We start from the raw sequence: 15,289 nt of genomic DNA on the forward strand, positions 1-15,289 counted from the left end.
CCTTTATCATGCTGAGGAAGTTTCCTTCTTTTCCTGTTTTTCTAAGTATTTTATCAAGAAAGAAACTGAATTTTGTCAAATACCTTTGATGCATCAATGGAGGTGATCATTTGGTTTCCCCCTGCATTTTGTTGATGGTGGTGGATTACATTAATTTATTTTCTTATGTTGAACTACACTTGAATACCTGGGATAATCCCACTTTATCCACAATGAAAGTATAGTTCTTTTATTGTGCTGTTCAGTTCAATTTCTAACTATTTTATTGAGTATTTTTGCATCTATATTCATAAGAGAAGTTGGTCTGTAATTTTCTTTTCTTGTAGTGTCTTTATCTGGCTTTGGTTGAGGGTGATATTGGACTCATAGAATGAATTAGGTAGTATGCCCTTGTATTAGTCTGCCAAAGGGCTGCTGTTTCAAAGTACCAGAAATCTGTTAGCTTTTATAAGGATATTTATTTGGGATAAAAATTTACAGTTACAAGGCCATAAAAAATCCAACTCAAGGAAGCAGATGTGACGCAGGTGACTGGGCTCCCGCATACCACATGGGAGATTGCTGGTTTGGATTCCAATGCCACCTAAAGAAGACAGTGAGCTGGCGTGATGGGCAGGCATGGCAAGCTGACACAACAAGAGACACAAGAAGAAAAAACATAATGAGAGCACAACAAATCAGGGAGCAAAGTTTCCTGGTCCCTCCTAAAAAAAGAAGACAGCAAGCTGACACGATGGGCAAGCGCAGTGAGCTGACACAACAAGTTGAAGCAAAAAGAGACACGGGGAGGAAAAAACATAATGGGAGATGCAACAAAGCAGGGAGCAAAAGTAGCTCAAGCAATTGGGCACCTCGCTTCTACATCAGAGATTCTGGGTTCAGCTCCTGTGCCTCCTAAAGAAACAAGGAAGCAAACAGGTACAGCAAGTGAAAAACAATAAGGAGGTAGGGAGAAATAAATAAAATAAATCTTTAAAAAATTTTTTAAAATTAAAGTTAGTAGATCACAAGGAATGTTATATTAAAAAACATAAAAAAAGAAGAAACATAAGAGGTTCCCATATAACCCACTCCCCACCCCCACCACATCATTTCTGTAAATTGTATTTTTTTGAAGATATATACATCACACAAAAAATGTTACACTAAAAAATATAAGAGGTTCCTGTATAGCCCCCCCACCACCACCACCACTACTTCTCCTACACCAACAACCTCCCTCATCATTGTGGCACACTCATTGCATTCGGTGGACACATTTTGGGGCACTGCTGCAGTACACAGATAATAGTTTACCCTGTAGTTTGCACTCTCCCCTAGTACATTCAGTGGGTTATGGCAGGATATATAAGATCCAACTCAAGGTTGCTTTCTCACTGAAGTCAGTTACCACATGTTGAAGTGAGATGGTTGCCGGTCTCTGCCTTTATCTCTGGGCTTCCTCTTCCTCTTGAGTTTCTGTGGCCCCAGACTCTTGAGGCTTCATGCTTAAGTGAAGATCTGTCTCTCCTGGCATAGGGCTTGTTTCTTTCCAGGCCTTCTATACCAGTCTTGGATTTTCTGCTTTCTTCTGAATCTCAGCTGTAAGCTACTGGCAAAATGTCCCATCTCTTCCTAGGGCTTCAGCTCTTTGAGCCTTCTTTTTTTCAAATGACAGGATGTCTTCTTCCCGTGAGTCTCCACATATGATCCATTTGTATCAGACCCAGCAAGGAAGAGGGACTCAACCTAAGAGATGCCTTACTGACATAGATGAATCAAAAACCCTTAATCTTAACAGATAATCTAATCAAGGGCCCCTCAACTGAAATTAATGCAATCAAAGGGTATCATACCCAAAGGAATAGATTAGTTTACAAATATAATCTTTTTCTTTTTGGGATTCATAAAATAATCTCCAACTACCACAGCTGTCCTCTTCAATTTTTACAAGAGTTTGAGTAGAATTGGAGTTAAATCTCTTGGAATGTTTAGTAGAATTCCCCCTTGAAGCCATCCTGGACTTTTCTTTCTTGGGAGATTTTTGATGACTGATTCAATCTCTTTACTTGTAATTGATTTGTTGAGATCTTCTGTTTCTTCTAGAGTCAATGTAGGTTGTTCAGTTGTTTCTTTGAATTTATCCATTTCATACAGGTTGTCTAAATTGTTGGCATACAGTTGTTCATAGTATCCTCTTACAATCCTTTTTATTTCTGTGGGGTCAGTTGTAATGTCCACCCTCTCAATTCTGATTTTATTTAATTGTGTCTTCTCTTCTTTTTCCTTTGTCAGTCTAGCTAAGGGCTTCTCAATTTTATTGATCTTTTGAAAGATCTTTTGAAAGAACCAACTTTTGATTTTGTTAATTCTTTCTATTGTTGGTTTATTCTCAATTATATTTATTTCTTCTCTAATCTTTGCTATTTCCTTCTGCTTGCTGTGGTATTAGTTTGCTGTTCTTTTTCTAGTTCCTCCAGGTGTGCAGGTAAATCTTTGTTTTTTTTTAAGATTTTTTTTTTCCATTTCTCTCCCCTTCTTCCCACTGCCCCCCACCACCCCATTTTCTGCTCTGTGTCCATTCGCTGTGTGTTCTTTGTCCGCTTGCATTCTTTGTCAGCAGCACCGGGAACCTGTGTCGCTTTTTTGTTGCATCATCTTGCTGCATCAGCTCTCCGTGTGTGCAGCGCCACTCCTGGGCAGGCTGCACTTTTTTCACATGGGGTGGCTCTCCCTGAGGGGTGCTCTCCTTGCACTTGGCAGGGCACTCCTTGCACACATCACCACTGCACATGGGCCAGCTGACCACACAGGTTAGGAGGCCCTGGGTTTGAACCCTGTATGGTAGGCAGACACTCTATCAGTTGAACCAAATCCGCTTCCCAGTCTTTGATTTTAACTCTTCTTTTTTAATGTAAGGGCTGTAAATTTCCCTCTGAGCACTGTCTTCTCTGCATGCCATAAGATTTGATATGTTCTGTTCTTGTTTTCATTCATCTCAAGACATTCACTGATTTCCCTTGCAATTTCTTCTTCAATCCACTGATTGTTTAAGAGAATGTTGTTTAACTTCTATATATTTGTGGATTTTCCAGTTCTTTGTTATTAAATTCTGGCTTCATTCTTATGGTAAGAGAAGACGATTTGTGAAATTTCAATCTTTCTAAATTTATTGAGACTTGTTGTGTGACCCAACATGTGATATATCCTGGAGAATGATCCATGTGCACTTGAGAAGAATATATGTCCCACTGATGGAGGTGTGAAGTTCTATATACTCTGTTAGGTCTAGTTCATTTATCATATTACTTATACTCTCTGTTTCCTTATTCATCTTCTCTCTAGATAGTCTCTATATTGAAAAGAGTGATGTATTGAAGTCTCCAACTATTATGGTAGAAGTGTCTATTTCTCCCTTAAGTTTTGCCAGTGTTTGCCTCATGTATTTGGGGCATCATGTTTAGGTGCATAAATACTTACAATTATTTCTTCTTGATGGATTGTCCCTTTCATTAATATATTGTGTCCTTCTTTGTCTCTTATAGGCAACTTTTGACTTAAAGTCTATTTCATCTGATATTAGTATAGCTACCCCAGTTCTTTTTTGGTTACTATTTTCACGGGATATCTTTTTCCAACCTTTAACTTTCAACCTTTTTCTGTTTTTGGGTCTAAAATGAGTCTCTTATAAACAACATACTGTTGGATCATGCTTTTTTAACTATTCTGCCAACCTGTGTCTTTTTATCCAGGAGTGTAATCCACTAACATTCAGTGTTATTACTGTAAAGGCAGTACTTACTTCAGACATTTTTGTCCTTTGGTTTTTATATGTCATATCTTTCTTTTTGGACTCTCGTCTCCTTTATTGCAACCTCCTTTTCTGTACAGTTGATTGTGATGTGTTGGACTGATCCTTTTATCATTTCCGTTTTTGCATATTTTAAAAACGCTACTTTGTGGCTACCCTGCAGTTTATTTTGTACAACCTACATTTATAATCTACTAATTTTAAAAGATGCCACCTTAGCTTCAATAGTATACATATTCTCTGCTCCCATATATCTCTGTTTCCCCTCCTTATTGTGCTTTTGTTCCACTTTACCACTTTATACTTTGCATGTCCATTATCAGGAAATTTGCCTTTTTCTTCTTCAAAAGAAGCAAGACTCTTATAGGAATTAAAGGGTAGAGTTGTATATTGAGGATACTGTACTATTGGGTCTTGCATTTATCTTTTAGTTACCCTTAGTGATGATCTTCCTTTCTTCATACTATGCCAAGACACTCGTTCTTATCTTTTCCTTTCAACCTGCAGAACTCATTTAGTAATTTGTGCAGGACAGGTCTTTGACAGACTTTCTCAATTTCTATTTATCTGTGATATGTTAAACTCTCCTTCATTTTTGAAGGACAGTTTTCCAGATTACGAATTTTTTTGCTGACAGTTTTCTCTTTCAGTGCCTTAAATATATCATACCACTCACAACCTTCTGGCCTGCATGTTTTCTGATGAGAAATTAGTACTTAGTCTTATTGAGGATTCCTTGTATGTGACAAACCACTTTTCTCTTGCTGCTTTCAGACTTCTCTCTTTGTCTTTGGCATTTGACATTCTGATTAGTATGTGTCTCAGAGATCTATTAGGATTTATTCCATTTGGAGTACAATTGTGCTTCTTGGGCATGCATATTTATCTTTCATAAGAGTTGAGAAGTTTTTGGCTATTATTTCCTCAAATATTCTTTCTGTCTCTTTTCCCTTCTCTTCTCCTTCTGGGACACCCATAATACATATGTTTGTGTGATTTTCATGCTGTCACTCAAATTCCTGAGACATTGCTCCTTTATTTTCTATTTTCTTTTCTATCAGTTCTTCTGACTACATGATTTCAATTGCTCTGCCTCCTAGTTTGCTGGCATTTTCTTCTGCCTGTTCAAATCTGCTGTTGTATCCCTCTAATGTATTTTTAATCTCTACTATTGTGACTTCTATCCCCATAATTTCTGCTATGTTTCTTTTTATACTTTCAGATTCTTCTTTTTTTTTTTTTTAAAATATTTATTTATTATTATTATTTTTAATTACAATAAAAAAATATATGAGGTCCCATTCAACCCCACCGCCCCCGCCCCCCACTCCCCCCACAGCAACACTCTCTCCCATCATCGTGATACATCCATTGCACCTGGTAAGTTCATCTCTGAGCATCACTGCACCCCATAGTCAATGGTCCACATCATAGCCCAGGCTCTCTCACATTCCATCCAGTGGGCCCTGGGGGGATCTACAGTGTCCCGTAATTGTCCGTGAAGCACTATCCAGGACAACTCCACGTCCCGAAAACGCCTCCACATCTCATCTCTTCCTCCCGTTCCCCACACCCAGCAGCCCCCATGGCTACCGTTCCCACACCCATTCCACATTTTCTCTGTGGACATTGGATTGGTTGTGTCCATTGCACACCTATGTCAAGTGAGGGCTTAGATTGCACATGGGTACTGGATGCACTCTTCCTGCTTCTAGTTGTAGACACTCTAGGCTCCATGTTGTGGTGGTTGACCTTCTTCAACTCCATGTTAGCTGAGTGGAGTAAGTCCAATAAGTCAAAGTGTAGGAGCTGAAGTCTGTTGAGGCTCTGGGCCTGGGTGTCATATTATCAGTCCAGAGATTCAAATCCCCTACATATATCTTAAACCCAGCACCGACTACAATTCCAATAAAGTAGCATGCAAGTCTTGTGAAAAGAGATCCCCTCTGAGTCCATTTCCATCATGCAGAAACACCAGCTCCAAAGAAGGGCCATCTGTCATGGCAGTGAACCCCTTCTGCCATGACCATAGAACCCGTGGGTCTCTTTATCCCTCAAAAGAACCAATACCTGGGGTTGTATCTACCTTATCTGTCTCTTAGACTCTGTTCAGTTGTACATAGGGGTATTCCTTCTGACAACCTCCAGACTCTTTTTTAGAGACTCACAGCCTTATAATCTCATTTCTCCTTTCCATTTCCCCCTTACATTAGGTCAAACCGCTTCCCGAAGTCATGTTATTATATGTAGACAGGTATATTCTGCTGTTCCGCATTGAATCTTTAATTCAAGGTCATTTTCTAGTTGCTTCTTCAGCTGGTATGTGGTAGTGATCCCTCGGTGCCAGGGAGGCTCATCCCTGGGTGTCGTGTCCCACGCTGGGGGGAATGCATCACATCTACACGCTGAGTTTGGCTGTGAGAGTGGCCACATTTGAGTAACATGAAGGCTGTCAGGAGGAAACCCCCAGGCACAATGCTACTCTAGGCCTTGTTCTTATTGCAGGTGCATAGGCTCAAAAGTGTAGCCATTAGTATCAAGAGCCCACTGTTGGGCCCTCCTTCCTTCCTGGTTCTTGCCGTTGCACCTGGAGGATTGCCGCTGCTCTCCCAGGGCCCACAACAGTGACCCCCCGGCCAGGAGCCCAGTACCCCCCTAGCTGTTGTTATTAATTGTTTCCACTATGAGTATATATAGACATTACCATATACCCTGAGCATATGCCCTGTATAACTCCCTGTCAACCATATATATCCTGTCAATAACATCCCATATCAGTATTCCTCCGCTGCCATTGTTGAACCACTCTGTGATCCAAAACTTCCCGTAAAGTGAATCCCAACATAATGTCAGCTTCAGAAGAGTCTCAGATCACCAAAATTCATATATACAATATACAGTATTTCCCCAGATCCACCATAAAACCTTTTCCCTTCCACAGCAATAATCTTTTAACTTATTCATATCATATTTCCTGAAACTGATGTACAGATTCCGAAACTATAGTTTTCAAACAAGGTAACATTTGTGCTTACTATGTGGTCCATACTTTAGGTTGTACAGTTTTCTAAATTTTTTAGTTATCCTATGTTTTGTCTTATGGTTTTCATTATTAGTCTGTCGTCCCCTATATATTTTTGGTGTAATATTAGCTGTTTTATATTCATCCTCGTGTACTCTCACATAACTCCTCTTTTGCCCCCTTATTTACCTTTGTTCCATCCATTGCACGTCCATTTTCCCCTCCCCTTAGGGCCCACAACGCCTGCCAATCTAATGCCCTGGGAGCCGTCCTTTCTCACGAGAGATACAGTTCTCTCTATTCGACGGCATTAGTCTTCCCCAGGATATGGGTCCGCCCCACCCAATGGTAGAACCCACCTTGGCAAAATGAGCCTTCAGCTATTCCCTCCGGAGTCCGTCCCGCATCAGACCATACCCCCTGAGCGTCCTAACCAGGTAACCCTCCTACTTATACTTTGATACGTTTTACTCAACATTTAGTTCTCAATGAACTTCTGGCACTCTCCCATGTTTGTATGTTGCCCCTCCCTCCCACCTACAGATTCTTCTTTATGCTCAGACATTGTCTTCTCAATGTCTGTGATAGTTTGAATTTGGTGAATACCAAAAAGAGATTATATTCTTCAACTGATCTATTCCTGTGGGTGTGGGGTGCTTTTGATTGTCCAACATCAGGCGTGCATAGACTGTGTGTATCTCTGCCCTCTTGCTAGGTCTCGTATAAATAGAGACAGAGAAAGAGGACAGAGAAAAAAGAAGCCACCATTTTTGATCCTACTATGTGAGAGAGGACTCCAGGTTCACTCACAGCTGCAGAAAGACAGAGAAGTGCCGAGAGGCTGAGAGAGGAGGTCTGGAAGGAGAAAAGCCATATGCCTAATCATGCACAGCTGGGCTCCAGGAGACATGGAGCCAGGAAGGCAAGGCAGAGGATGGGCTCCCATCTTGCTTCACCATGTGAAAGTACTCCAGGATCACCAGTAGCTGAGTTTGGTGAGAAAGCATCTCTGCTAATGCCTTGATTCGGACATTTCACAGCCTCAGAACTGTAATCTTTAACCCTAAATAAAATTCCCATTATAAAAGCCAACCCATTTTTGATACTTTACATCAGCAGCCCTCTCTCTTTGTGCATATTTTCCTTCATCTTCTTGAACCAATTTGGAAGATTTGTTTGAACATCTTTGGTTAGTTGTTCCAAATTTTGTGTTTCCTTTGAAGTTTAAATTTGTTCTCTTGATTGAGATATATCTTCCCATTTCTTAGAATGGCTTGTAGTTTTTTGCTGATGTCTAAGCATCTGATTATCTTGATGAGGTAACTCTGAAGGTCAGTTTCTCCCTCTTGTCTAGGGTTTTATTGTTGATTGGCTTTCTGTTAATGCTCCTCTTTGATGCTTGGTCCAACTTATTCTGGACCTTTAGAAAACACTCTGAGTTTAACTGATCAGATTTTCTCAGCTCTTCTCCTTCTGGTTCTTTTCCTGGATATGTGAACTTTTTGTGCAATTGTTTTACCTCCATGGAAAGCTTCCTTTCCTCTGTTCCTTCTCTAGAAATCCTGATCTGTTCTGTTTTTGTGCCAGTTTTCCCCTCAGCTCCTATGATTTGTTTATATTCTCTCCCTCATTCAGAGCCCCATTTTCCTTATGCTTTTCAGTCTGGGGGACCCTCCTGTCTTACAGCAGTTCATTTTAAACCTCCCCCCACTTTCCGTGAGGATTTTCTGCTTCCAGGTTCTTCCCTGTAGTATCCCATCCCAGGGGGCCAGACAAGGTCTAACCAGAAATGTGTATCACTCCAGAAAATTCTATGTCACGTTTAGGTAGTCTAGCCTACAGTAACTTGATCAAGTGTGTGCACCACTTGGCAGGTGCTCCTAATGTGGTCTCTTTCTTCCCCCCCCCCCCCCCCCCCGGGGCCCTTTGGCAGTGCTCCATGGCTTGTGTTCTGACTTGGGTCTCTGTGGACCTGGGTCCCTGTGCCTGGATATGCCTGGGGTTCTAACTCACTGCTCCAAGTGGCTTTATAGTCTATGTCCCAATGGGAGGGAGGGATCTCTGCCTCTGAGCAACTCTCCCAACTGTGTGGGACCGAGTAAGTTGGGGGGGGTGGGAGAGGATTGGCAGGTCAGGATTGAAGTTTAATATCTGATAATTTTCTCTTTCTTCAATTCAGTGCTTGTGGAGTCCTTCTCAAGTCTCTACCATACTCCAGATTATTTTTTTTACCATTTATTTATTCCTGCCCCCCATTGTTTTTACACTCACTGTCTGCTTTTTGTGTCCATTCTATGTATTCTTCTGTGTCTGCTTGTCTTCTCTTTAGGCAGCATCGAGAACCAATCCTGGGACCTTCCAGAATGGGAGAAAAGTGCTCCATCTCTTGCACCACCTCAGCTCCCTGGTCTACTGCATCTCTTATTGTCTCTCCTTGGTGTCTCCTTTGGTTGCTCCCCATGTGGACCAGCACTCTGCATGGGCCAGTCCTGTGCAGGCCAGCATACCTCACGGGTCAGCACTCCATTCGGGCCAGCACTCCACGTGGACCAGCTCCCCATGCAGGCCAGCTTGCCTTCACCAGGAGGCCCTGGGAATTGAACCCTGGACCTCCTATATAACAGATAGGAGCCCAATCACTTGAGCCACATCCACTTCCCCATCCTTTGGATTATTAAGCAAATAGGATTTGTCCTTTTATTAGCTGAATCTCTGGGGAGGATTTTTCATGTTGTCATGTTGATGATGTCACTCCCACTTGACAGCTGAATTTTGGTTCCTTCTCTGGAGTCACATGGGTCTGTCTCTCTCCATATACAGTAAATCCATGCTGAACAGGTGCTTTATAAACCCAGACCATTCTGAACTTTTGAAGACATCTAAACATATCTACTTTAAAGTATATTCTGTCTTTTTTAAAAATTAGACACAGAAAAGTTGCAAAAGTAATACAATTCCCACTTTCCCTTCACCCAGTTTCCCCTAATACTCACACCTTGCATAACAACCATGAAAATAGTAGTGTATGTACTTGCCAAGAAACTTCCTAGATCATGTTCCTTTTTTCTTGGCAGATGTTTTCATATGTTTCTAATAATTGTGTTGAACCATCTGATGACCTGACTGCAACTTTTCCTGCCACTGAGGTGACCTTTTGGATCTGAGAACAGATTTGGCTCCACCAGTTTAATCTATGTCCTCAGGCCTTAACCATGGCCAGGTGCTTCCCCTTCTGAGTCCCACCCACCCAACCCCCACCCCCCAATCCTACTCTGTTGGCCTTGCCTCTCACCCCCAGGAGAAAGAGCAGGTGATCAGATCTGTCAGGAGCTGCAGAAGGTACAAAGAGACATAAAGAAGCATGACACGGTAGAAGGAACACTGAATCTAAAGTCAGGGATAGAGAGACGAAGGAAGAGCAACAGAAGGGAGGAGAGAAAAGAGAGCACACACTTACGGGACCTCCCTGTGAGCCAGGCAATGAGTCCAAGACTTTTAAGTAATCTCATTTTATTTCCAATACAGTTCTGTGAAGATGCCATTATTATCTCCCTTTTGAAAGTTCAATCACTTTCCTGAAGGTTTTGTCCGAGGTGGTAAAGGTGAGATTCTTTGGCGAGAGGAGTAGCTCTGAGGAGCCCCAGGGTGCCTGGACCCTGAGTCTTGGAATGTGGCTAGGGAAGGTGATGGAGGCAATAGAATGCTAGATTCTCCCCGATTATGAAGAAATGCATGCGTCCACCTTCTTTTCACTAGCGCAGTCTGGACTGGCTTGTTATTAGCCATCTGACCAGGGGAATGAGGACTTCACACTCTGAGGTGGCATTTCCTTATCTTGAAAATGGTGAAGTACACTGACATTTGCTGTGCTACTTCAAAGGGTTATTGTGTGCTGCCTGTGTGTTGATGTACAGGAATGAAATCCATGCAGGCAAACAAAGACGTATAGATTCTTTTCCACAGCTTGTCACAGTTCTTACCACAAGGAGGTTACAGTACAGCTCAGGGGCACAACATAAATACATGGGACTGAAGTGTTAGCTACCTGGATGTCCCCGAAGTCCTCTGGCCTGCTGGGGAACCCCTATCCTCTAATAATTAAATAAAATTATCTTGACCCCCCATCTCAGATATAATGAGAAAAATCATCATTTTCAAAACTTCTGATTATTCTTGAGGATCTCTTTTCTTGTCATCTCTGGCTCTGTTTGCCTGCTTCTGCTGAATTCTCTAACTTTGCTGGGGGCTTATCTTTTGTTCATATCTCGCCACCGCACAGACAAACAGAGAACACCACCTGGTTTGCTGAACTCTCCAGACACCATTGACACCAACTCGTGATTTAATGAAGACTTGAGGGAAGGCATGTGAAGTTATAGCACAGCACAGCAAATGTGAACTGCCCCTTTTCTTAACTGACTCTTGGCCCCGCCCACCTCCGAGAAGACCCTGTGGCCTTCTCTCCATCTACAGCCCCAGTGGCCACCACGTTGCTGCATTTCTCTTTCTCCTGTCCTCTTCTACCTGCTACTCCCAAGATGCCCCAGTAATCCCTGCTATATTACTTATGTAGGACAATATAACTACCATCTAGTGAATGCTTACTTTGAACCAGACACTCTGCTAGATGCTTGACACTTGTCAAATAAAAGACATTCTCACTTTCCTAGAAGCTTCTATTTTCTCAACAAATAATTTTTGTACCTCTTTGTGCTGGGTCGTGGGGTCTCTGCTCTCATGAAGCTTCAGAGCCAAAGAGCTAATGGAGATCATTTACTAATCAAAAGGCAGTTCTTCACGAGGAATTCTACTGCTGCTTTTTTTTTTTTTTTTATTCTCCAGGCTGCAAGATAAGACATTATGACAAACAGCAGCATTAGAGAAAATCACAAAAGATGCCACATCCTTGACACACGAGTAGCTCCTCAGGCTAATAAAAGAGGATGCTGAGTTTACTGGGGCTGAACTAGAGTCCAAAGGCTTTCAGGAAAAGGGGGGTTTTGTTGGACCTTGAAAGTGGGTAGTATGGAAACACAAAGAGGGGAGGAAGTCAGCAGAGGCTGGAGCAAGAGCAAGATGAGCATTGGAGACTCGTGGTTAAAAGCAGAGATTCTGGGCCAAATCCCAGCTCGGTCATTTGCTAACTTTCTAATTTTGGGCAAATCACTTAATCCCTCTTAGCCTTCGTCTCCTTATCTGAAAAACTGGGTTAACAGTAGCACCTTCCTTGAAGGTTCGGGGTCAGGATGAAATGGGAAAATGGATGTAAAACTCCTAGAGCAGTTTCTGAAACTTAAGTGCACAATTTAGCTTTTTTTTTATGCAAATGATTTATATTAAGATCTTTACACTTTATTAATTTTATTTTTAATTATTTAATCATTTTATTTATTTAATAATTTAATAACATTATAAAATACTTAAATATTATTTATTAACAATATTTTGGGGAGGTTCTTTCTGTTCACTTTTGTTCTGATTTTATCTTTCCACCTGTTTTGTAGGCAGATTATCATCATCTCCATTTTTCAGAAGCAGAAATTGAGGCTCAAGGAAGTTAAATAATTTCTCCAAACTCATACTTTGTCCACAGAATACCTGGCTCCAAATCTTTCCATTCCTTAAAAGTAAATATCTCCAAGAGGAGTAATCCCTGAAATGCTTAATAATGAAGAGATTGCCCAGAGGTTACTTCCTTATAACTTATTTTCCAAATAAGTATAGACTTTCATCAATGGGATACAGGCAGGGCTTCTAGGGGGAGGGTCAGGCTTGGAGTACCAATTTCAAATTTCATAGACTTTGTCCACCTCATAATTAAGCCATGGAAAATTATTAGCCAGCTATAAGTCATTATGGAACACTAGAAGTCAGGTGTTTCCAATCAGAAGCCAACCCAGAAGCCGCCCAAGAAGTTTAGCAAATAGGGACTAAAGATTCCAATCCACACTCTGGTAAGACTGTAACTATGAGAGGCTGTTGTCGATACTCTTTAGAACGCATGTGCGTGCTCGCAGGGCCTCCTGGGATTCTCCACAAGTTCTGCCAGTTCCATCACAAAGCCCTGACAGCTCACCTACCCACTGCCCGACACAAACACAGGCACCCTCTGCTTTAGCATTGTCTCCTTTGGTCACCACCTTAGCTCTGCAAGGATTGAGGTGGCCCACCGGTTTTCTAGAGGCTGTCTCTTCCCCCAGAGCTCCCTCTATGTTCATAGCTTTTTCAGGCAGACACTGCAAAGGGTAAGAAGAAGGAGAGATGGGAAACAGAATGAAAAGTTTTAAGGGAGAGATAGAGTTAGAGAAGAGACAGAGAAAGAGGTCAAGCAAGGGAAACAGAGTGATAGATTAATTAGAATCAGGATATAAAATCACCAGGAAAGGAAAGAAGTTAGAGATCCTTAATACCATTTACTCTTCCCAGAACCACTCAAGGGGAATTCACCTTGGTATCTACTTTTGTTGTTCTGGACATCTCTTGCATGTTGGGCCGAGGGACATACCATGTGGGGGATTCTGGGATGAATGAGATTTGGCCCCGGCCTGTGAGATACTCGTGATATACAGGGCCACTAGGTATCACTCAGTCTCACTGTGCTTTCTGTGGTCAGATGGAATATAGCTATCTCTCAATTAGTTATTTCCAGAAACACTGTTTACTAAAAAGGAAACTATCCAGTACCTGATCACTGAATTAATGCTGCTGCAGTATGGAATGACATTCATAGGCTCCCTCTTCTATTTCCACACTCTTGAACATTCAGTGTCTTCCCACCCTGAAAGAAACCTGCCTTAGAGACAAAGCTAGAGAGAAAAGCACCTTAAACTTTTCAAAATTATGAGTATCAAAATTCTTGAGAAATGGCAAGCATTAAAAAAAAACAAAACACAATAATGGAATATATGACTCCTTAAAAATAATGAGGTCCTTAGAAAACATTTGTGATCACCACCTCTTTAAACCTGTTGTTTGAACTTATCCCCAGTAATTCAAATTGGCCTGGTATTCAGGTCATCCCAATTCAAAACTGGAAAGTTGAGGAAATGTTTCTTATGCTTTTCTGCTCATTCTTTAACTCTTTCATAAGCCCTCTCCTCAAGCAACTTCCCTTCTAGGGAGAGACCAAAGGCCTAATTCCTTACTCTAATAAAAGGCCAAATGAGGGAAACAAGTACAAGGAATGCTTTACTCAATCTGGGGGGTAAAGGAGGAATTTTGGAGGATGTGGCATCCAAGAAGATAATAGTAAATAGTGTTTAGGACAAATCGAGACATCAGTGGGTCAAGGAAAGGCAACTGACCTTCAGAGTATTGGAAGGATAGGAGTGTGGGTGAGAAGTCAGCATTGGTGAGAGGACTGGACGTTTTCTCCGTGAGGTGGGAGGTGTGTGGAGCCTTCTCCATAGGCTGCCAGGTTCACTGAGGCCCTGAATGCCCGGCCAGCAGAGCAAAGAGTCCTTATGACGTACCCAACTGCCTGAGGGCTTCGTGGCTGCCTCTCCCAAGTTGAGTTCAGGGTTGATCAGTGGGAAAATCTTCCAAATCCATTTTTACTAAAATCTATTTGACTTGTTGAGGTAACCTACTCCACACCCCCAGATAATTGCTATTTTATGACATTTGGCTGGCGCCAAGGCCAAATGAAATTGAACAAGGAGGAACAGTTGGACCCCTTGTACTCTTCCTTGATACTTGATCTTCAGTTATCTTCTTAGAAGCAGAATAATTTCCAAAGATGATAATAAAATTATATAGTATATCTACTTCCTTAGTTGATAATACAATATATTTACTTAACATTAGCTTGGTCACTGACTGGAAAGTTGGAAGTTCCCTTTCAGTACAATTTTTTTTTTTTTTTAAACATCTGCATTTTATACAAAGCTTGCTAAATTATGACTTTAGTACTTGTGGAGTGGGTACCTAGGCAGCTGAGCACCTGCTTCTGATGTATGAGGTCCCATTCAGTCCCACATACCGCCTGAGAAAAAAAAGACAATAGCACTGAATCAACACTAGCAGACCCAACCTTATTGCTGAAGATGGAGTTACCCATGTGGGGAAATTTCAAGAGCTCTGGAAAGATCCCAATGCCCAAAACTATACAATTCCTTTCCTTTAGATTGGAGCATGAATCCCTCCTGTCTTCATTACACAGTTTCCAAAAAATATTTATTAATTGCCTACTGTGTAAAAGCCCTAGGAAATATTGTACTTGTTAGTGATGAGGTTTGGGGTCTGTTTCTTTGTAAATTTGTTTTTACTGTCTTAATGGACTACCAGAAAGACATTCTGTCCCTCTGACAGATGGCTGAGGGCATCAGAAAGGAGACTAGAATTTTGGGGGGAATGAGACAGGAAGGGCCCTATACTTGGTTTAATGCCCTGCTGTCACCATCTAGAAATTCTTAATTTTTGAAAAAAGGGCCCTGAATTTTCACTTTGCCCCACACATTATGCAGCCAGTCCTGGAC

The 15,289-nt window shown here is 41.6% G+C and overlaps 1 long non-coding RNA gene across 1 annotated transcript in view; it reads right to left on the reverse strand.

Annotated features, from left to right (window-relative positions):
• LOC111766118 (uncharacterized) overlaps window positions 1–14,791 on the reverse strand; it is a 17,114-nt gene extending 2,323 nt beyond the window's left edge. The window contains exons 1-3 of the long non-coding RNA XR_002798250.2: window positions 14,117–14,791; window positions 13,497–13,590; window positions 11,517–11,655 (exon numbers count right to left, since the gene is read on the reverse strand). This is a non-coding gene — a long non-coding RNA (uncharacterized lncRNA). The remainder of the gene's footprint in view (window positions 1–11,516; window positions 11,656–13,496; window positions 13,591–14,116) is intronic.
• Window positions 14,792–15,289: the final 498 nt, after the last annotated feature.

The sequence above is a fragment of the Dasypus novemcinctus genome, chromosome 3, assembly GCF_030445035.2.
Source record: "Dasypus novemcinctus isolate mDasNov1 chromosome 3, mDasNov1.1.hap2, whole genome shotgun sequence".
In the NCBI taxonomy this organism is placed as follows: domain Eukaryota; kingdom Metazoa; phylum Chordata; class Mammalia; order Cingulata; family Dasypodidae; genus Dasypus; species Dasypus novemcinctus.